General features: G+C 40.9%; 1 pseudogene; it reads left to right on the top strand.

The window, feature by feature from the left end:
* Window positions 1–22,227: 22,227 nt before the first annotated feature.
* LOC114623777 lies at window positions 22,228–23,499 on the top strand (annotated as a pseudogene).
* The last annotated feature ends 297 nt before the right edge of the window (window positions 23,500–23,796 follow it).

A 23,796-nucleotide genomic window follows, 5' to 3' on the forward strand; every position in this document is an offset into this window, starting at 1 on the left:
ATAAGAATTATTAAATAGAACAATTAAACTATGGGTGAGGTACACACCCATAGTTCAGCTACGCGAGAGGCTGAGGAGGATCCTTAAGTTAGCCGTATGTGATTAGCTTAAGAAGGAGCAGGCTAAGCACATTGCCTCAGAAAGCATCCTATTGCTTTTTGATCTCAAGTTTCGGGTCAGCACTGGCAACAGAGATTCCATCTGACAATAATTATTACTACAGTAATATGTTACAATAAAGATGATATGAATATGCCCAGTACTTCTGTCTCTATCCAAACTCCTCTTTTGCAAAATATCTATTGTACCTGACTCACACATCTTTTTAATCTTGGAAAATAAAGTAAACAGTAGATTAGGGAGATTATAATAACCCTTTCTTCTGATTAAACAAATAATTTGAAACTATTGTACTTTATCTATTGTCAAAACTTTTAATATGACATAACTTTCCCCTCTTCTTTTCCTTTTAAATAATGGCCAAAATCCTTAGATATTCTGGGCTTTCTCACTAATTCTACAAAGCCCCCATCCCCACCACCACAACTTCCACCAAGCAGCTATTTGCTTATTCCCACCACTGAGCCGTCTGGATTTCTTAGACTGCCTGCCCTGTTGTTTTCCTTTTAAACTCTAATAAAATTGTTCTCAAGCTTTCTTTTGAGTTTATTTCTAAATTCTCTTATAAATGAAAATGAGGTTCTTAGTGAGCCTAAATAGGGAAACTTTCATTTTCCCAGTAACATAAATATACTCTGTGCTGTGGAAACAATCATAAAGTGACTTGATGACATGTTTCTTCAAACATATATCCATCATTAGGCTTGGAATACAACTAAATCAAATTAAGTATTTCCAAATGACCATAGAGTGCCAAGTACATGATAAACATTCAAGAAATTGACACACTCTGTCTGAATGTGATGATACCTTCAAACATACACAATGGGTCAGATCCTACCTTTGTCATCAACTAATGATAACACAGTGACATTTTCTCACTCACAGCCTAATGTCACATGTACAAGTCCAATAGGATGCTTTCTAAGGCAATGTGCTTAGGCTGCTACTTCCTAATCTAATCATATACAGCTAACATAAATTAAAGCTGACAGACAGAATTTGTGCTAAATGCTAACTGAACTACCACCCAGATGTGTGACCATGAATGTAACAGATTCTCATGACTAATAAACACTGCAGGAATCAGTTGCTGTGTTTTCTTGAAGCGTCACCTACTCTACACTCTGCTCAGGCACCTCTTCTAAAAGCTCTACAGGAAACATCTTCCTGCAGTTTTCCTTAGCAGCCTCTGGGAGTATGTGGGGAAAAGACGCCGCAGTGGTGTCCCGGAGGCTTTCCACGATGCTGCAGGTCCCACATCCAGGAGAAAGTCTAAGGTTCTAGTGGCTGGAGGCTTTGGCGATGGCAGGCCCCAATGACACAAGAAAGTCCTTGGTTCCAGAAAGGTCTATTTTCATGGTGGATGGTGGGTGGATTTGGATGTACCCCCCTGAAACTCTGGGCAGTCCTGAGTTAAATAGGGAGGGAGAAAGGGGGAGGACCTGGGAAGGAATGCTTAATTTGTTCTTCATTAATATGTAAACCCCTAGGGCCTGAGGCCTGTGGCCATACCCTCTACCTGTGCACATTGGGAGGGGCTGTAATGGCCTACTTGACTGAACAATGTAGTTCTATGGAGACTAGACTGCTTTTCAGGACCCTGGGTTCTGGGGATGTGGCCGAACACCTGCTGTTTCTCACTTAGAATCTCAGGGTTCCAGTCCCATGCCCAGCCATGAACCAGGATACCCTTACACAGTCCCACAGGAATACTCTCCTAAAGGACATCCAAAACAGATGTGACATGTAGAACAGAGAAGAGCTAGACAAGGAGTTGTCAGAGATGGAGGTGTCACCCCAAATTCTCTAAGTTACAAAGAATAGCAGCAAGGTTTGAGCACCTATCAGTTTCCCAAGGAAGATTCTTGCAAGAAAATGAAATGAAGTTATAGTCAGGACTCAGGCTTTGTCCTCTTTTTCTTTCTCTTCCTTTCCAAACACAATAGATTCCATTCCCTAATTGCTATGTACTGAACAGTATGTTCTATTTTTATGGGAATTGACAGTCTTGTTAAGGAAATGTAAAATTCCAGTTGCTGAAGCAATGAAGTTAAGAAGTACCAGTATTCCTCATCTGGGTGTCTCAGCTGCCACAACAACCCCCTGTTCGTGCAGTAGGCTTCAGTAACCTCCTGCTCTCACAGTAGAAGCTTGATTTTGCTGCCAGTCCAAAGCTGCAAATGAAAATTCTACATCACCATAGATGAAATAGGAGATAAATTACTTTGGGTACATTTACTCCTGCAGAATAGGATTCTCTGCAGTGAATTACAAATCCACCACTTAATAGAGATCAGAATATAATTAAGGTTTTAATAAATGTGTCTGCATATGTGATAAAGGGGTAAGCAGCTGCTTTTAAGCCAGCTGAAAGGCATTTAACAACATGGGGAAATGTGTGTGAAAAGTGAGTTTGTGCCTGTGAGCCCACCCAACTGAATGCTTGTGATGAGTTGTCTCTTGCTGGGAATCCATAGCACACAAGTGGACACAGCTCTCCTGACTGAAAGATGACAGGGAGCTAAAGAACTTGGCTACATTCTTCTAGAATATGAAACTTAAAAAGCTGGAGAATCTCAGATCCAGAATATAGATTACTATCCAAACTATAACAGGGATGTGGACAGCAGAATGAAGCTTCCATAAAAGTATCTTTAAGTAATATAGAGCTCTAAATATAGCTTGGCTTGGATATTAACTCTAGTCTCTCATAATAATGATGTCAGGAAAACATCATTGAATGAAATGTAGAGAAATATTTCTCTTAGCATTTTCCCATATCTTTTTTATTGGATATTATATTTATTTACATTTCAGATATCATCCTCTTTCCCCATCCCCCACTCCCATAACCCCCTATTCCATCCCTCCTCCTCCTTTTTGCTTTTATACCATTTTAATGACATGCAAATATTAAGGTCAGTTCTAGCTTGAGGAACTAGCAATACAAATAGATGCAAATAGTCAAACAACAAGCAAGATGATAAACACAAATAGTCAAAGAGCAAACAAGGCAATAAACAGAGTCCCACGATCACTCTCATGGTCACTATTTCTAAGGGCTTATCAGGATGACCAAAATATCTGAGCCTACTTCCCTGCCCAATCCCAAAGTCATTTTTATGCCTGATGACTACTACTTTATTCTAGTCTAAGATGTAGATTCCTGCCTGAAATTACTTATTTGTTCTAGCTTAAGATTTAGATTCCTGCCTGAAATTACTTATTTGTTCTAGCCTAATGTCAAACTCCTTCCTGAAGCCAACTTCACTGTCCTTGGCCAATGTCGGATTTCTGCCAAAAAGCCCCCAAAGCTCTCCACATCTCCCTGTTTTTTATTTTATAAACAAGGCTGAGCCTATCTTAGGTCTTTCTGACAAGAATGCCATCTTACACATCATGGAATATGCATTATCAAAAGCAATGCACTTCTGTCTTAGGTTGGTAAGGCTCTGTGCAGAATCTTACCTGTTCTTAGCTTGCCAGCCTGTTAAATTAACAACTCTGTCTGGGGGTCCATTTTCAGTTTCAAGTCATGTACTTTGACTACCAACATGTTGGTGTTGTTAAAGACAAGCTTTAACATGATGAGCAGGAATAAAAATATTCCCAGGATCAAGGGCTAGCATGATCAAGCTATATATGCCAATCTTGATGCTTGACCAAAATAGAAATACTTACCTCAAGCCATGGATAATTTTATCAGCACTATCTGCAGCATCAAAGCTACAGTTCTCTCTGATGTTATGCTAGCAAGAGATAAAGTTGGGACAGGATCTGGATTTCAAACAAGTGTTAGTACATGTGTTAAGGCTCTTTTAATTATCAAGTTAAAATTGCTTTTGTTTCTTCTACAATATTTAATGTAAGTTGCATTGATTGTATACTTTCTAATTGTGTTAGTATGCTGAAACCTGGCATGTCTGTTACAGAGGTCTATCAACCAGCTTTTGTCTTATTGCCCTGAGTATTAGAGAACCTTAATTTTCTGGGGGGAAAAAAAAGCTTTCAAGTACTTGAAGAAGTGAGTCAGGCTTTAAGCAGAACCAAGAGGGTAGTGAGCTTGATTATTGCTGCTATAACAGCTTTAATTACGTTAATTAATAGCACCACTGCTTCTGCAATTGCTTTTACACAAGAAGTTAAAACAAATACATTTGTTAATCATTTACCAAAAAATGTTACTACTGTGTTGAATATACAAGAGGATTTAGATAGGCATTTGGAACAACGGATTGATGCTCTTTATCCTATTCAAATTATTGGAAGAAGGTTCAGAGTTTAAGAGTAAGGAGCCATCTCACGTGTAGTGCCAAATACCATTGGATTCATGCTAGTTCTAAAATTTACAGCTGTAGTCATCATAATTAGGAAAAAGTTTAAAGATACTTGCAGGGTATTTGGCATAATTCTAACACCTCTCTGGATGTTTTAACTTTGTATAGTAAGATTACGAATTTAAAGAATTAAATTCTCTGTTGCATGTTGATGTGGTAGATACTGCTGATAAAATTACCCATAGCCTGAGGTCAGTATTTCTACTTTGATCAAGCTTCAAGAATGGCATATATAGCTTAATCATGCTAGCCCTTTTTATCCTGGAAATACTTTTATTCCTGCTCATCATGTTAAAGCTTGTCTTTAACAACATGTTGGCAGCAAAAGTACATGGCTTGAAACTGAAAATGGACCCCCAGACAGAGTTATTAAATTAACAGGCTAGAAAGCCAAGAAAGGGTAAGATTCTGCACAAAGCCCTACCAACCTAAGACAGAAGTGCCCTGCTTTTGATAATGCATATTCCATGACAGGTAAGGCAGGCATTCTTATCAGAATGACCTAAGACAGGCTCAGTCTTGTTTATGAAATAAAAATGGGGGAGAGGCTGAGAGCTTTTGGGTCTGCTTGGCAAGAATCTGACATGGGCCAAGGGCAAGTAAATGGGCTGCTTGGCAAAAATCTGACATTGGCCAAGGACAAGGAAGTGGGCTTCAGGCAGGAATCTGACATTAGGCTAGAACAAATAAGTAATTTCAGGCAGCAATCTAAATCTTAGACTAGAACAAAGAAGTAATTTCAGGCAGGAATCTAAATCTTAGACTAAAACAAGGAAGTAGGCTTCAGAAATGAAAATGACTTTGGGCTAGGACAGAGAAGTAGGCTCAGATATTTTGGTCATCCTGATAAGCCCTTAGAAAACAGTGATCGAGGGAGTGTTCATAGAATGTTGTTTATTGCCTTGCTTGTTCATTGACTATTTGCATCTATTGTATTGCTAGTTCCTCAAGCTAGAACTGACCTTAATACTTGCATGTAATTAAAATGGTATAAAAGCAAAAAGGAGGAGGGGGCATGGGATAGGGGGTTTGTAGGGAGGGGAGATGGGGGATGGGGATGACATCTGAAATGTAAATAAGTAAAATATCCAATAAATTAAAAACAAAAAAGCAACCTAAAAAAAGATGTATATTTCTTTTTTTCTCATAATATTTATTTATTTTTCTTTATTATGTTTGTATTGTTAAAAACAAGTTTTAAATTTAAATACATTTTGATCATATTTTCCTCCTCTCAGTCCCTCCAGACCCTTCCCATTCCCTACCCACCCAACTTTAAGTTCTTTCTCAAAACCAAACAAAAACCCAATTCAACAATAAACCACCCCAAACCAAGAAAACAAAATAAAACAATACCCAAAAGAAAAGCAAAAATAATCCCACCAAACTGTAACCAAACAAAAGCACACAAGATAACCTGTGTTGTTCATTGTATGTTTTTCAACTACTCTAGAACATGAGGCCTGTCCTGGAGTAGTTAATATACTTAGTGTCACTCTATGGAAGAAAACGGATTTTTCCACTCCAACAACAGTTCAGTTGTTAACATTTTGCCTTATAGCTAGGTTTCATTCTTTTTTAAATATAACAAAATAAAAGCTAAGATAAAACAAAAGCTATCACATCAATGTTGGATAAAACACTCAAACAGAATAAAAAGAGTCCAAGAGAAAGCACAAAATTCAGATACCCACTTATTTGCATACTCAGGAATCCCATATAAACACTTAACTGGATGCCAATAATAAGACAGCCTGGTGCAGATCCATGTAAGCTCTGTGCATCTGCTTCAGTCTCTGTGAATTCATATGAGCATTGGCCATGTTGGTCTTCTTGGCCTCCATTCCCTCTGGTTCTTACATTCTTTCTGCTTCCTCTTTCTCTTGGTCCCCTGAATATTTAGGTGAGAGATTTGATTGAGATATAACATTTAGAGGTAAGTGTTCCATAAGTGTTCTCTGTGGAATGTCTAGCTGTGGGTTTTTATTTTTGTTCCCATTTGTGGTAGGAGGAAGCTTCTCTAAAGATAATTGATCAAGGCACTGATCTATGGTTATGGGTATAGCAGAATATCCTTAGGATTCACTTATCATTGCTTTTTTTTTTATTTAAAGACCAGTAGCGTTCGGTTTTACCCTAGTTCTCTGGGCCATCTAGTCTCTGGTTTTTGGTCACTCAAACTGTGTTGGGGTATGGGTTGCATCTAGAGGGGGTCTTAATCCAAATCAGTTATTGTTTGGTTACTCACACAACCTTTGTGCCACCATTGCCCTAATATATCTTACAGATAGTACACCACTGTAGATAAAGATTTTGTAGATGGCTTGGTGTTTATATTTCTCTTTTGATAATGTAGAAAGTGCCATTTTGTACCAAAGATGCCGGAACATCTAAAGGCTCTATGTGGGCACCAGCTTAACTTCTCCACGTTCAATGAGTTGTGTAGGTGTTGGCTTCAGTAATGGGGCCTTCCTGTCAGTTTGCAAAGAACAATCTATAGTCTTGGCAAATTTAGACTGTTTGGGGACCCCTGTGAGGACCCTTTGGCCAACAACTCAATCAGATGTAAGCCAATACCAGTATTGAAAGTTTCATTTGTGACAAGAGAAGGAACATTGTCCAATTCACTTTATGAGGTCAAAGTTAACCTGATAACCAAACCACATGAAGATCTAACAAAGAAAGAGAATTTCAGACCAATTTCCTTTATAAACATGGATTTTAAAAAAACTCAATAAAATACTTGCAAACTGAATCTAAGAACAAATCAAAGATATCGTCTATCATGATTGAGCAGGCTTCATCTCAGAGGTTCTGGGATGGTTCAACATAAATATATCAATAAGTGTAGTCCACCATATAAACAAACAGAAAGACAAAAACCACATCACCACCTCATTCGGTGCAGAAAAAGCCTTTGACAAAATCCAATACCCTTTAATGTAAATTTCCTAGAGAGATCAGGGATACAAGGGATATACCTCAACATAACAAAGGCAGTTTACAGCAACCCCATAAACTTAAAGGAAAACAAATTTAAAGTATTTTTACTAAAATCAGGAACAAATTTCTGTATTCCAAACTAGCTGAAAGAGAAAATTTTTAATGTTTTTATAACAAAGAAATGATGTGATTTAAATGATTTTCTTAGTTACTTTTCTATTACTGTGTTATTAGTTATTAGTCAGTGTTCAACTGCTGTGAAGAGACATCATGACTACAGTGACTCTCATGAAGAAAAACATTTCACTGAGACTGGCTCACATTTCCAAAGATTTCATCCATGTCCTCATGGGAGCCATGGAGGAGGCACACAGGCAGACATATTGCTGGAGATGGAGCTGAGTGTTCTACATCAGGATCCATGGTCATCAGGAAGACAGAAATCTTCTGGGCCTGGTTTGAACCCTTGACACCTCAAAGCCTACCCCAAGTGACACACTTCCTCTAACAAGACAACATCTATTCCAACAAGATTTCAACTCCCAAATCTTTCAAATAGTGCCACTCCCTGGTTCTGAAGCATTCAAATACATGTGCCAACAGTGATCATTCTAATTCAAACCATGACACACCATGACAAAAAGAAAACTGGGGATTAAAGGGTTTATTTTAATCTTACAGCTTGTAGCCCATTACTGAGGAAAGTCAGGGCAGGAACCTGGAGATAGGAACTGAAGTAGAGGTCATGGAGGGATGCTGCTTGCTGGCTTCCTCTTCCTGTTTTCTTTTTTTTTTAAAGATTTATTTATTTTATTTATATAAGTACATTGTACCTGTGTTCAGACACACCAGAAGGGGCAATCGGATCCCATTACAGATGGTTATGAGCCACCATGTAGTTGCTGGGAATTGAACTCAGGACCTCTGGAGGAGCAGTCAGTGCTCTTAACCACTGAGCCATCTCTCCAGTCCCTCAGCCTGCTTTCTTATACACTCCAGGCCTACCTGGCTGACAGTTGGTGGGGCCGATCCTTAACAATCATTAATCAAGAAAAGCCTTACAGATCTTACCTACAGGCTAATGCTATAAAGGTATTTTTTTTCACTAAGATCCCTTGTTCCAAATTATGTCTACTTTGTGTCAAGTTGTCAAAAAAAAAAAAACTAGGACAGTGATGGATATGCTAGTCATTCTAATTTGATTATTTCAAAATGTATATGCCAAGATATCACATTATATTCCCTAAACATTTACAGCTATTCATCAATTAAAAATAAAGTTAAAACCAAAAGAAAAGTCACCATCTCAGTAGTTTGGAACTTTGTCAACTAGACATGTAACGAATAACTCAAAACAATTGACTGCTTGGCATGCAAGAATAATTGAGTATTTGTTGAAAACTGAGTTTTAATTATATGACTAATAGAGACCTATTTAAAAACGGGGGGGGGGGGCCCGAAGTGGGAAGAAAATAATGATGACTGAGCTTGGTTTCCAATAGTCTCAAAGAGTGATATGTGAACTCAAGAGTTCATGGTGCCACCTAGCATTAACACATTCTACTTTGTAATGATGCATTCTTTAATGTTTTTAAATGCTATGTGTAAAAAAGTAGCATGTCAGAGCCTTTTAACTGCCTTTGGAAATTATAGAATTTTTCTAGGGAAATGAGAAAAGTGGAAGCAAGTCACAGGACAAAAACAAATGTGTGTGTAACTGTGGATAGATCAAGGCTTGGCAGGGACCTGGCAAAAGAGGGAGATGAAGTTAAAGAAAACTCAAGCCTCCCCTAATCTCCCTGACTCTCTGTCTCTCTGTGTCTCTGTCTCTCTCTATCACACACACAAACACACACACCTATACCTTGAGTTTAGTTCTGTTGGAAGCAATGAGCTAGATGGGATTTCACTTGAGTATTAGTATGGTCATAATTTGGAAGAAAATCTCCTTAGACATATCAAAAGAAAGGCAAGGTCAAGGGTGAGCTTGGGGGCTGGAGGTGTAGCACAGTGGTAGAATGCTTGCCTGACATTTTCAAGGCTTGGTGTTTGAACCACTGCACACACAAAAGATCTGACAAAGAATGAGAAACCCAAAATAAAGAAAAGAAGAATGTTTAAGAAATGCTTTGGGAGACAGAATCAACAAGGCAGGTGTGGTGAAAACCCCAGAATCCACGTAGCAAAAAAGAAAGGGCAGAAAAGATGGCTCAGAAGAGTCCAGGTAGGAAACTGAAATAATTGCAGGTCTGATTTGGAAGGCTGTAACTCTAAAGAACTTAGGATAGGGATAATGAGAGGGAAAAACATTACAATGTTGATTGTGAGATTAGTTGGAACCTGATGAGAAAATCTAGTAGACTTCAAGAAGTGGTTATAAAACAACCCAGATTAAGATTTGAGGGTCACAATTATCATCACCAGGAGCTTCTGATAATCTAAAAATAGCTACTGTAAACAAAAAACATCAACTGTGCTAATGACATGCCTGATATTGTGCTCTATGCTCTGTACATAACACCACATGTGATTCTCCTAACTCTAAAAATAGACAGAATTACTAGTCCTACTTTTAGATTGCATGAATATTTTCCTAATTTATTTTTATGTCTTTAATCATCCAATTGCACTTCAGTGACCTGTTGGCTATTTGTAACCAAAGAGAGGAACACCATGATGGCACAGCCTCTCTAACATGCCTCTCCACTACCTTGAGTGTTCTGGAAATGAGTGCTGAGAGGGGACCAGCAAAGCAAGCTGTTATGACATCATCCAGGGAAAGCTACTTGGTAAGAACTGAGACTCTGGCCAACATCAGCCTGACATTATCAAGTGCAATGGGTCTTCAGGAGCAGCAGTAACTGGCCTTCCATTTTTTGATACTATTGTTGGAAGCTCTGCCCTAGAAGAAATAGGAAAAATAGGAAGAAAAAAAGGAAGGGAGGGAGGGAGGGAGGGAGGGAGGGAGGGAGGGAGGAAGGAAAAAGTCTATGCAAATTCTAATAATGATGACCATTGTGTTCATCGTGTCAATGGGGACACATGGAGAGGCAAATGAAAGCTATTTCTAATTTTATCAGACCATCAGGCATAATTACAGTCCTGAGAAAGCCAGCAGAAAAAATCTTCTTCAGAAAGGTTACCTATTACATTTATTCCCACCTTGTATGTGAGTCACTGAGTCACAGCAAGAGTACATTTATCATAAGTCCTTAGCCATAGCAGCTAGTAAGCCAGACTGGAACTAAGACACTGCCTTCTCTCTAGAGCACAGAATATCTAAATAGGACACCACATCCAGAGCCCATCAGAAGTGTGTTCTGCTAGACCTGCATAGTATGTCTATAAATTAAATTTGGCCACCGCCTGTACCTATTCACTGGTCTGCCCAGCAGGCCTCCTACATTCTATGAAGGACATAGATGAACAGCCAAATTTCACACACAGAACCATTTGCTCCAAACATTTATAAACTCCTTTAAACTTTTCCCCAGTTGAAGAATTGCCTGCCCTGAGGTGATACCTACTAGAGACAGTTTATTGACAGAGGAAGGAAGAGTTGAAGGAACATAAAGGCTAGGTCATCTGAGTTCAACAGTCAAGACTGGCAAGCCATTCCAATTTCAAAGTCCCGTGAAAGATGTGGATGCCCTAAGGCATGGATTGCAACCCAACTTCTGCCCTGTCCCACTTCCACTGGGTTAGTTACCAAGGGACTTTACAATAAGCCTTCTTGCTCAGAGCCTGCTTCCCGAAGAACTGTTTCTGTGTAGTTTCTATTGCTGTGATAAAGCACCATGACTACAAGCAACTTGGGAAGGAAAGTTTATTTCACTTTTACAACATATTACAGTTGATCACAGAAGGAAGTCAGGGAAGGAACTCAAGCAGTGCAGGAACCAATGTGGAGCCCATGGAGTAGTGTTGTTTACTGGTATGCTCCTCATGGCTGGCTTAACTTGGCTTCTTAGACATCTCACAACCACCTGCCCAGGAGTGGCAATAATCACAAAAGTCCTACCCACATCAATCACTCATTAAGAAAATATACAATAGGCTTACCTATAGGCCAACCTGATGAAGGCATTTCTCAATAGAAGCTCTGTCTTCCCATATGATTCTGCCTTATGTCAAATTGATATAACACTATCCAGCACAGGAAACCAGGCTGTAATACACTCCTGATCTGTACCTTAAGTATACTTAATTTAAATGTCTACAAAAATACAAAGGGTTTTTACAGGACCTTAATAGGTAAACAAAAGAAATTTGGTGGGCCTCAGCCCTCAGGAAACACAAATTGACTCAGACTACTGTCCAGGCAACAAAACCCACTAAGCTTAGTGCACAACAGAGGCTAATAATCTCAGTTTACCAAAAAAAACAAAACAAAGAAAATACCCTCTGGCCAAGCTCCTTTCTTCCAAAAGGAAGAGTTCATGGCAAGCAGAAGGGACAACACAAACTTCATTGGAGTACAGTCACTTCTACATCTCCAAAAGTACTGTTAAAGTGCAAATAAATTTAGTATATCCATCTGTTCTTGATATCTATGTATTGATAAATAGAAAGGAAGAACTCTAACCAAACAAACACTGATTTCCTTGCTCCATAGAATTACTGGTTGTTTTCTTTTTCTACATGAGTATTTTTCAAAAGGACTGAGATGCTTTTACAGTAAGAAACAGTGAACCTGAGCCTGTAATTCCCAAGATTTGGGGAGACTATGGCAGGGAGATTATGAATTTGAAATCAATCTGGTCTACATAGCAAGATACTGTCTAAAATAAAATTAAAGAAGTTAATTATTTTTAGAAACAGCCTTGGGGACAGAAGCACATTAAGCTAAGAACTTGAGAGAAGGGACTAATATCTTTCATCAATCATTTGAAGAGACAGTGGCTGCTATCAGAGCTCCAAGGAAATAGAACATTTGATAACTCGGGATGAGATAGTTCTCCATGAGATGAGGCCAAAGTATGGGTCGCAATTTTACGACTGTCATCTAAAATCAACTGGAAAAGAATGGCTTTGTACAAATAGACATTGAGACATTGCCACTCACCACATCCACAGCTCTACCAGCTTTGTCCTTCACCATTCTTCTGGTTTGGGTTCTGTTGTTGTGATGAACACCATCACCAAAATGGACTTTTGAAGAAAGAGACTTATTTCAGCATACACTTCCCTGTAACAGTTCATCTCTAAAGGAAGTCAGAGCACTAACTAAAGCAGAAACCACAGAGGAATGAAGAAATACTGCTTGCTGGCTCACTCCTGGACAGCTTTTTTTTTAAACTATTCACTTTATATCCTGCTCACTGCCCCCCTCTCGCAATTCATTCCTCCATGTCCCCTCCCTTCTCTTCTGAGTGGGTGGGGGCCTCCCTTGGTATCCTCCCAACCCAGGCACATCAAGTCTCTGTGCGGCTAGGCACATCCTTTCCCACTGAAGCCAAACAAGGCAGCCCAGCTAGAAGAATTTATCTACGTATAGGCAACAACTTTTGGGATAGCCCCACTCCAGTTGTTCAGGACTAACATTAAAACCAAGCTGCACATCTGCTACATATGAGTTGGGAGGCCTAGGTATATCACCTGTATGCTCTTTGCTTCGTGGTTCATTCTCTGAGAGCACCAAGGGTCCAGGTTATTTGACTCTGTTGGTCTTCCTGTGGAAGACCCTTCAGTGCCTACAATATTTCCTCCTATTCTTCCAGAAGAGTTCCCAAGGTCCATCCACTGTCTGGCTGTGGGAATAGTCAACCAATAACCAGCCCAATTTGAGACTCATCCCATGCATGGGCAAGTACCAGTCCCTGACACTATTAATGATACTCTGTTGTTGCAGACAGAAGTTTATCATGGCTGTCCCCTGGATAGCTTTTTTATGTATCCCAGACCTGCCTGCCTGAGCAATAGTCTGCCCACAGTAGTATGGGCCCTGCTGTATTCATCTGTAATCAAGACAGATCTTCACAGACATTGACATAGAGTAATCTGATATAAGCAATTACTCAGTTAAGGTTCTGTCTTTCCAGGTGACTATAATTTACATCACATTGACAATAAAAATGACAAGTACCACCCTCCTGGTTACATCCTGTGGGGCCAGTGGGCTGTAAGAGGCAGCTGGGTACTCTGTCAAGCTGACTTCGAGCCCCAGAGACCCTCAGGGATGGTATGAGTTTGGCTTTGCTCCTGGGACCTCTGGTTGCTTTCACATAGCCACAGCCTTCTACAGCCCCTCCCAAAGAGAGGTTTGTGGCCATCTGTCATGTAGCAAATGGTAGAGGGCATGACTACAGGCTGTGGAGCCTCAAGACATTTCCATATTCATGAGATATCTAAAGGCCAGAGGGCATAGCTAATTAAGCATTCCTTCCCAGACCCTCCTCCTTACAAAAGGTATTTAACCTCAGTCCTGTCCTGAGAACAGGGGTTATAGCTTCATCCATTTTCCACCATGACAATAAAGATCTTAAGATCATATCTTAAGACATGTACTACCTCTCTTCTTTGGGGCCTGCCACCATGGGGAACCATGGAGAAGGTCTTCAACTACCGAGCTGCTGTCTAACCTCCTGATGACAACCTCTCTACTTTCCAGTCATGGAAACCCAGCCAAAATTCAGCCAAGCAAGTTGCCCTGACCAAGAGTCTCATTCCTGAGGGGCACCCCTGAAGCTCATCTTCTCCCCCTCCCACTTCCACTGCGGGTCAATCAAGCCCGTATGCCCTGTCTCAGTCCTTCCCCAGCCTCTCAGCAGTGCCTGAGAGCCCAAGGGTTTGAGACCAGTCAGTCCCCCACAGGCTCCTTGGCCCGGGGACCCAACCCAAGAGTTCTGGCCCCCACAGAGTCTCAGACTGTGTTCTTTCCACCTTGGAGCAGAGTCCTGCAGCTTCTCACAGCCCGACATCTGCCTGGAGCTGCATGGAGTGAACACAGTCAAATTCCCAAGTCTCTGCTTCCCTGAGCTACGGACCCAGCCCCTTGGGGTAGCAGACATGGGACTCACAATTCAGCCCAACAGGACCCATGCCCACACGCATGCCACAGCCCAAAAACATCTCTCCTAATAGACCTCAAATCAGGTTAGAAAAGGGAGCCTACAGCCAGATGCATTGGCTCCATGCCTAGAACCATGGTCAAACTTGTTCCCTCCTCTTATTTTTTTTAAATAATTTATTTGTTTTTTCTCAAATCATAATTCATTCACACAGGGGTTATAAACACAGAAAGGCAGGATGTGGGGAAAGGGATGACACTGGAGTGTGGGTGTTCAGGGGGAATACAGATATCTTTCAGAACTGGGTGAAGGTTCAGGGGACAGGTCACTATGACTCTGCCTATGACTCACTTGTCCTTATCTAAGTTGGTATTGTCTGCCAAGGCTACCTATTTACAAGGTCTATGACTACTCAGGCTGGTAAATCTCCACAAAAGCTGCCTGTTTACAATAGATTATAGACATCTGTTTCAATGTTTTTACACTGAGATCCAAGACTTGGTGTTCATATACATGTATGACAGGCCTATTGCTGATTTTAGGCCTATGGCTGATTTTAGGCCTTCAGTGTGTAAGCAGGGCTGCCCCTGACATCTCCTCCCTTCTCTAAGTATAGAAGGGCTGTGGCAAATCTAATCTTGTGAAGTTGGGTTCCCTCCTTTCATGATATTTAAGGTATACTTTATTTTTTGTCCTTGAAGTTAAGATGAAAGCATTCACTTCCTTGGCTCCTGTCTTCTAAATTTTGCCCAAGTCCTTTGTGTTCTTAAGAATAGAACACTCTTGGGACTGGAGAGATGGCTCAGCAGTTAAGAGCACTGACTGCTCTTCCAGAAGTCCTGCACTCAATTCCTAGCAACCATGTGGTGGCTCACAATGATCTGTAATGAGATCTGATGCCCTCTTCTGGAAACAGCTACAATGTACACATATACATAAAATAAATAATTCTTTAAAAAATAATAGAACACTCTTAAGATTTGGGAGGTCTTGGAATTTAACTTGACACATTTGCTGAGCTCTGGTTAGCTACAGAGGTCCCAGAACAAGTAACTAACAAAGCTACAAATAATTAATTAGGTAAGCTGAAGCCAACCGTGAGGGTCTATATATTTCTCACCCCCTCTTTTTATATCAATACTGTCTGATAATGTTTCTGGCTGGAGTTCTCAGAACCTTCTTAGGTTCTGTTGGGTGCTGCTCAATTTGCAAATCTTTTGATGCTGTTGTTGTTGTTTGGCTTAGCCTAAACAAAATTTACTAAATTTAATTAGTTAAGGAATGTTTCCTTTTAAGAGAACCTTCCAAACAGAAAGCCACAAGGAAAGACAGTAATAAAAGAAAGAAGGAAGCCAGGCCTCCAGCTTGCCTTTGTGATCTACTCATGCATCCCACAAAAGCCCAACATACCTGTGCCACCGTGACCCCAACATTATGGCCTTGCAACCTTCCCTGGTCAACAGCTTGATTTCTCATCCTTGGGTCTCACAGCAGGCACTATGGAGCACACCTGCGATCCACAGACTCCCTATTGACCATCTACCCAGTGTAATCTACCACTGTTGCATATCTTTCCTGCTACACAGAATGTGACTGGGAAATGGCTCTGAACTCAATCTCCACCTCATGACTGTGAGCCCACTCCTAACTGTGCTGGACTTCTCCTGGTGAAAGCTGGGCTTGCAGCCCACCCTTCATTTTCCTTATACCCAGATGCTATTAGGGTCCCACTCCATTTACTTTTGATTGCAAAGGTGAGAAGGCAGGTTAAAAAAAAAACAGAAAAGCAGGGCTGGAGAGATGGCTCAGTGGTTAAGAGCACTGACTGCTTGCTCTTCCAGAGGTCCTGAGTTCAATTCCCAGCAACCACATGGTGGCTCACAACCATTTGTAATGGGATCTGATGCCCTCTTCTGGTGTGTCTGAAGACAGCTCCAGTGTACTCATATACATTAATAAAGCCTCATCACAGACTTAGCCAATACCTAACAGGGACTGGAAAATGAAAGGTTAGGACAACTCTGACCCACAACCTGTAACAGCCCCCAGACCTTAGCACAACTGGCTCTAAGATTATTATTCAGGCAGAAAACTCAACATGTAGAAGCACCACCTGGACAAAATGAAAACAAAGACCTAATCCATAAAAGTCCAGTTCTGGGAAAGTCTCCAATTGTACTAACCTTGCCTTTTGGCTTCTGTAGTTCCACTTCTTGTTAGCTGTTCTTGTTAACTGAAGGCTATGGATGTGTGCTTGTGATGTCAAAGTAACCAGGAGACTAGTAAGTTGGAGTGGACAAGAAATACACAGGAGAATCTCTAGCCACCCTTACCCTCACCCTTTTGAGAGTTCTGGAGGATAGGTTTTTGGTATCCTCCAGAGAAGACTAAATGGACTCAAGACTTATCAACCCAGCATATGGTTTTTATGATTAAGAGCTCATTATAAGAAAGGCTTAGGCTACATTGTCATTCTGAACACCTAGTATACTTGCCAGCTGGCTAATAAAGACTTTCTATTGGCTTAAACCTGAGTCCACATCTGGGGAATGCCACTTAAACAAATCACCCTATTCCTTTGTTCTTCACCAAAGTGGTGAGCTCATACATGTGCTATGGTCTGTTTCTTCTGAAATAGTTCTACAGTCTCACCTGTAATGGTAGAAACTACCAAGTTTTCAATGTCTTTCCAAATAAATGGTTTAGCAGCCTTCTTTTTGTGGTTGGTTTGCTTGTTTGTCTGTTTCTCTGTTCAAGACAGGAGCTATCTATGCGGTTCTGGCTGGCCTGGGAACTTGGTATGTAGACCAGGCTACCCTAGAACTCAGAGATCCTCCTGTCTCTGCCTTCTGAGTGCTAAGATTAAAGTCCTGTACCACCATGCTAGGCCACCACAGTCTTCTTAAACAAGACAAACAAGAGGTCTAGACAAACAAAAGCCAAGTCTTTTCTTGGACTTAGTGGGAAAAGACACCTGGCAAAAGTCTTAGGCTAAGTTAATTTATCTAAAATTTTTAAACATAGAATATCCCTGACCCCTTTATTTCATTCCATGTCAAGCTTGCTCAATTATTTCCAACTAAATTACTAGCTATCCTCAAGATGCTGAATCTGACCTACTTTTTTTTTAAAAAAAAATGGGCTAAAGACATTCAATTTGCTGCCCCTGACATCATTCCATAATTAACATTAACTTACAAATCTGAGCCAGCCACCTTTGCTTTATTTCCAGTTGGTTCTGAAAGTTTAACACAGCACAGAAGAGCTCAACATTGAGCTAATTCCTCTTTAAGAACAATGCTGATCCATGGCAGGTATAACAAGGGAGAAGCTGAGGTTAACCCATGTAAAAATAAAACCTGCACTGTTGGTCAGAGACAGTGTACAGCTCAGAAGGAAGAAGGCATGATACTCTTTCCAGCAACAGTCTGGATTGATCATTTTATGATCTTGAAGTAAAGATAGTCCAAACAACACTAGTTATCCCATCCGACTAATGTTCATCTGCCCATGAATTCCATCATATTCTGCAAACTAATAATAAATACAGTCATTATCAAAATAATAGATAATTTTGAAATTTGAGGATATTATTAACTTCAAACAAGCTTTGCTAACAAATTATTCACACACCTCTGCTGTTCCCCTGTAGCCAACTGAATAATTACTGGCCCTCAAGAAGCAAGCAAAATAATATATACAGGATGGAATGGGTCAGCTGAACAGTAGATATGCTTTGCAAGCATCTGGTACATGTATCTGTCACTTTACCTCCCTAAAACTAATAATCAAGAGAATAAAGACAGCGTATAAAGAGAAAGGGGCTCGCAGTTGTGGAGGTTTTACCTCACTAATAGGGTTTGATTAGTTTAGGACCTTCAACCTGAACATCATATTGGGGACTGGGGGGATGAGCAGATTTCCCACCACAGCTGAGAAACAAAGAGAAGAGGATAGGGTCTGAAAATTCTCTTCGAGGGCATACTCCATGACCAGAAGACCTTCTACTACCAGGTGTCCAACCTGCAGCCTCTGGATTTCATACTTCCCAACATATTTACAAATGACAACATCATGTCCCAGTGTCAAAATGTTTGACACTCCTAGACTTGCCTCTTAAAGATCTTAACACCTCCCAACAACACCAGGGACTGGGGATCAAGCCTTTAATTTAGGCTTTACCTTCACAGCTTCACACAATGGCTTCTTTTGGGCCTCTATGCAGGGACAGCCCAGATACATGCCTAGCCTCCAGGGTTTTCCTTAGTTGCAAAGGGAGATTCCATATCCCCTTTCTTTTATCCTTGGCTCTAAAGACAGACCCAAGCTAAATTTGCCAAGTTTTGCTGCTTGCTGGAGTTAGAACTTGGTCCCTTTGTTTAATTACATTTGTATTGGCTTCCTATTTTTTTTAATGATTTCCTTCACAGCTTAAGCTTTTCTTCAATTTCCTTTTATACACTGGAACCTTAGCTGAGTGGGGTCTTGCCCTGAAATCCCTACTCCCTTTATTCCATTTAGGAACAGGCTTTCTTTATGCTTTGTATCTTCTTGACCTTTGCTCCATTAAATTTCCAGGTTCTCCTTTTCTCCTCAAACTGTACGTTTTATGTTTTTCATTGCTTACCGTGCTCCTTTTCATTATGCATATACGTAAGAGTGGCTGCTATGAACCACAGTCATACTCAATACTAATAACCACCCAACACAGTCAATACTAGGCTGTCTTACAATCTCCTTTGCCAATGTCATTAATCCAAAATTCTTCAATTAATCCTCAATAGACCTTTTGGACAACGGCAAAAAGCAGGCACATTCTTTGCCAGAATATCAGAATAATAGTCCCTAGGCCACTTAATATTCTTTTCCTCTGAAACCTCTTGAACTGGGCCATAATAATTTACATAACTCTCAGCACCACTGTCTTCCTAGTTCCTATTAATATGGCCTGTTAAGCCCAGTGTACAATATTCAACTGCTTTCCTACTCCAAAGTCATAAAGTCCACATTCTCTCAACAAGCAGCATGGCCAGGCCTGTCACAGGAATACTCCAATCCTGGTACTAACTTCTGTCTTAGTCATTTTTCTGTTGCTATGAAGAGACATCATGACCATAGCAACTCTTATAAAAGAAAGCATTTAATTGGAGCTTGTTTATGGTTTCAAAGGTTCAGTCTATTATTGTCAAGGCAGGACTCATGGTGACATGCAAACAGACATGGTGCTAGAGAGGTAGCTGAAAGTTCTACATCCAGATCCACAGGCAGCAGGAAGACAGTGTCATTGGAACTAGGTTAGATTTTTGAAACCCCAAATCTCATCTCCAGTGACACACTTCTTCCAACAAAGTCAGACTTCCTAATCCCTCTCAAGAAGTCCCACTTCCTGATGACCAAGCATTCAAATGTACGAGCCTGGGGATGGGGGGAGAAGGGTGCATGAGGAATTTGGAGAAGGGATGAGAAAAATCTTAATCTCAGAACACCATGTTACAAATTAGAAAGGCAACTAATGTCTGAGCCATTCAGGCAAATGATTATTTTCTTTTACTAAAATTGCTGTCCAACTCTACCTGAAATAATTGTGGTTTAAAGAAAGAAGGCAGAGTCATCCAGAAGCTTTTCCCTCTGAGGAAAAACTTATGTCAATATTTACATTCAATCTCTGCCCGTAGTATGAAGTTTAAATCATATTAATAGATGATCCACAGGAGAATTCACAGTACATTTCTATCTATAAATGATGTGTTTTTCTTGCTCCTTTTGAGGCTCTATTATTTCTACAACTTATTATAAGATAAATCCAAAGGAACTTCAGACTGTCCCATCCAGTTACACCTTGGACCAGAGACTATGCAAGTCTAGGCGCTAGCTCAAAAATCCTAGATGGGACAATATTTAAAGGATAAAGACATAAATGGAGCCTAAGGCTATTTTTTTCCTAAAAGTGAGTAGACTCAACTACAATACTGAAAAACAAGATGCCAAACAGCAAGCATATTGAATGCCTATATTATGTTTACTGTTTCATGACTATGATACAGTCTGTTACATACAAAATTTAAACATCATTGCCTCATTCATTCACCATTTATTGAGTTCCTAGTTTACATCAGACATTAAGATAAGAATTCTCCCCCAGATTAATGGAGTGAATACACAAACATTTTATTAATGTAATATGAGGCATTTAGTTTCTACATTACTTTTTGCTGATAAAATACTTGACAAAAGCAATTTAATGAAGGAGGAATCTTTTGATTCATAGTTTGACAACACAGCCTATCACATCAGGAAAGTACAGTGTTAGGAGAGTAAGGTTGCCTTGTGTCCACAATCACAATCACAAAACACAGAGAGATGAATACTGGTGCATGGGTTGCTTTCTCCTTTCTATTCAGTAAAGGATCCTAGCACCAGGAACTGCGCTACCTGAATTCAGGGTTGATCTTTCCACTTGAGTTAAATCTTTCCAGAAATGCCTTCACCAGCTTAGCCAGAGGTGTGTTCTCTAGTCAATTCTAAGTCCCTTTAAGTTGACTATCAAGATTGACCATCACAGCACAGTACCCAGTAATTACAAATACAAAATGCATGCCTGCTGAACCAAGGAGCACAAGTGTACACCCAACTAGCAGAAGTTACTATTAACTAGTCAAAGACTAGTTGTGTGGAGACCAGTAAGGTGATTCAATAGGCAAAAGGATCAGCTATGTAGCCTGATGAAGGAAAGAATCAACTCCCAAAATCATCCTCTCACCCTGTGGTGTGTAAACCACACACACACACACAATATATTTCCTTTTTCTTTTTAAATTTTTTCATATATTTTGTTTATAATCTTTACCCTCCACCAATGCTTCCCAAATATTACTTCCATCTCTACCTACCAAATCCCAGGCTCTTTCTCTCTTTCAAAACAATAACAAAAAATTGAAAATATGGAGACTGTGTTTTATTGACCAAGTATTCTAGAGTATGAGGCCTGCTGTGGGGTGTGGTTGATATACACAGAAGCACACCATTGACAAAAACTGATTTTCCCTCTACCAGCATCTATCACAAATAGTTAGGAGTGGGAAAATTTTGCTTATTTCTTCTCTGTATTAGGATTTTATCTAGCTTGAATCTGTGCAGGTCTTGTACATTCTGTCACGGTTTCTGTGAGTTGATATGTATATCAAAGGATTGTTTAGAATTGTTATGTGTTCAGAAAATGGGTCCAGTTTCTTTGGTTTCATCTACCACCTCTGTACTACTTACTCCCTAGATAGTACTACTTGCGGCCACCTAACACTCATAATATCTCGCCCTCCTCTTCCACATAGATCCCTGAATCTTGAAAGAATGGGTTTGATAAAAACCTCCCATTTAGTACTGGGTGCTCCAAAGTATCCCGTTCTCTTCACATTGTCTAGGTGCAGATCTTTGTGTTACCATCTATAACCAAAGAAGAAGCTTCTCTAGTGAAGGTTGAGTGATGGTATAGTGTATATAGGAGTATTTCATTAGGAGTAATTTTAATGATATGTTTCTTTAGTATATAATAGTATATTTTTCCATCTACTAACTATGACCAAGCTCTTGGACTCATTACAAGTGTCAGGTATGGGTTCTAACACATGGAATGGGCCTTCAGTTCTATTTATAAAGTAGTTGGTTAGTCCCGTTATATTGTGCCACGATTGCACCAATATATCTTACAGGTAGGCCTCTATTGTAAGTCACAGGGTTTGTACCTCAGTGATAAAAATCATTACTCCGCGACGGAACTCCTGTCCTGGTCTCTCGCTTCACTCTCCTCTCCAGACAAGATGAGCTTCACCACCCGCTCTACCACCTTCTCCACCAACTACCGGTCCCTGGGCTCGGTGCGGACCCCCAGCCAGCGGGTCCGGCCTGCCAGCAGCGCAGCCAGTGTCTATGCAGGTGCTGGGGGCTCCCGGTCCTGGATATCCGTGTCCCGCTCCGTCTGGGGTGGCTCTGTGGGGTCCGCAGGCCTGGCGGGAATGGGTGGAATCCAGACGGAAAAGGAGACCATGCAAGACTTGAACAACCACCTGGCCAGCTACCTAGACAAGGTGAAGAGCCTGGAGACTGAGAACAGGAGGCTGGAGATCAAAATCCGGGAACATCGGGAGAAGAAGGGGCCCCAGGGTGTCAGAGACTGGAGCCACTACTTCAAGACCATCGAAGACCTGAGGGCTCAGATCTTTGCGAATGCTGTAGACAATGCCCGCATCGTCCTGCAGATCGACAACGCCCGGCTTGCCGCTGATGACTTTAGAGTCAAGTATGAGACAGAACTGGCCATGCACCAGTCTGTGGAGAGCGACATCCATGGACTCCGCAAGGTGGTAGATGATACCAATATCACAAGGCTGCAACTGGAGACAGAAATTGAGGCGCTCAAGGAGGAACTGCTCTTCATGAAGAAGAATCATGAGGAGGAAGTCCAAGGTCTGAAGGCCCAGATTGCCAGTTCTGGGTTGACCGTGGAAGTGGATGCTCCCAAATCACAGGATCTCAGCAAGATCATGGCAGATATCCGCGCCCAGTATGAAGATCTGGTTCAGAAGAACCGCGAGGAACTGGACAAGTACTGGTCTCATCAGATTGAGGAGAGCACCACAGTAGTCACCACCAAGTCTGCCGAAATCAGGGACGCTGAGACCACACTCACGGAGCTGAGACGCACCCTCCAGACTTTGGAGATTGACCTGGACTCCATGAAAAACCAGAACATCAACTTGGAGAACAGCCTCAGGGACGTGGAGGCTCGATACAAAGCACAGATGGAGCAGCTCAACAGGGTCCTTCTGCACCTGGAGTCCGAGCTGGCACAAACTCGGGCAGAGGGGAAGCGCCAGACCCAGGAATATGAAGCCCTGTTGAATATCAAGGTCAAGCTTGAGGCGGAGATTGCCACCTACCGCCGCTTGCTGGAGGATGGAGAAGATTTCAGTCTCAACGATGCCCTGGACTCCAGCAACTCCATGCAAACTGTGCAGAAGACAACTACCCGTAAGATCCTGGATGGCAAAGTGGTGTCGGAGACCAATGACACCAGAGTTCTGAGGCACTGAGGCTGAGAAGGTGAGATCCTCTGGGGACTGAGGAACCAAAAAAAGTTGAGAGTTCATTGGAAAAAATCATTACTCTTCTTCTCTAGTAATAAGTATAGTGTTTTTCAGCACTGTGAATATTAGTCATTAGGAGTGAAACTTGTAGTTGGGCATCAGCTCAATTTCCCCATGTTTATTGATGTAAGTATGTGGTGTCTTCAGCAATAGAGTCTTTTTGTCACATTATGGAATATATTCAATAGCACTGATCAAAGCCTGTAGTATTTGGAGGAGCCTATGGCCAACAACTCAACCCTC

This window comes from Grammomys surdaster, unplaced genomic scaffold, assembly GCF_004785775.1.
Source record: "Grammomys surdaster isolate TR1022 unplaced genomic scaffold, NIH_TR_1.0 64, whole genome shotgun sequence".
Classification (NCBI taxonomy): domain Eukaryota; kingdom Metazoa; phylum Chordata; class Mammalia; order Rodentia; family Muridae; genus Grammomys; species Grammomys surdaster.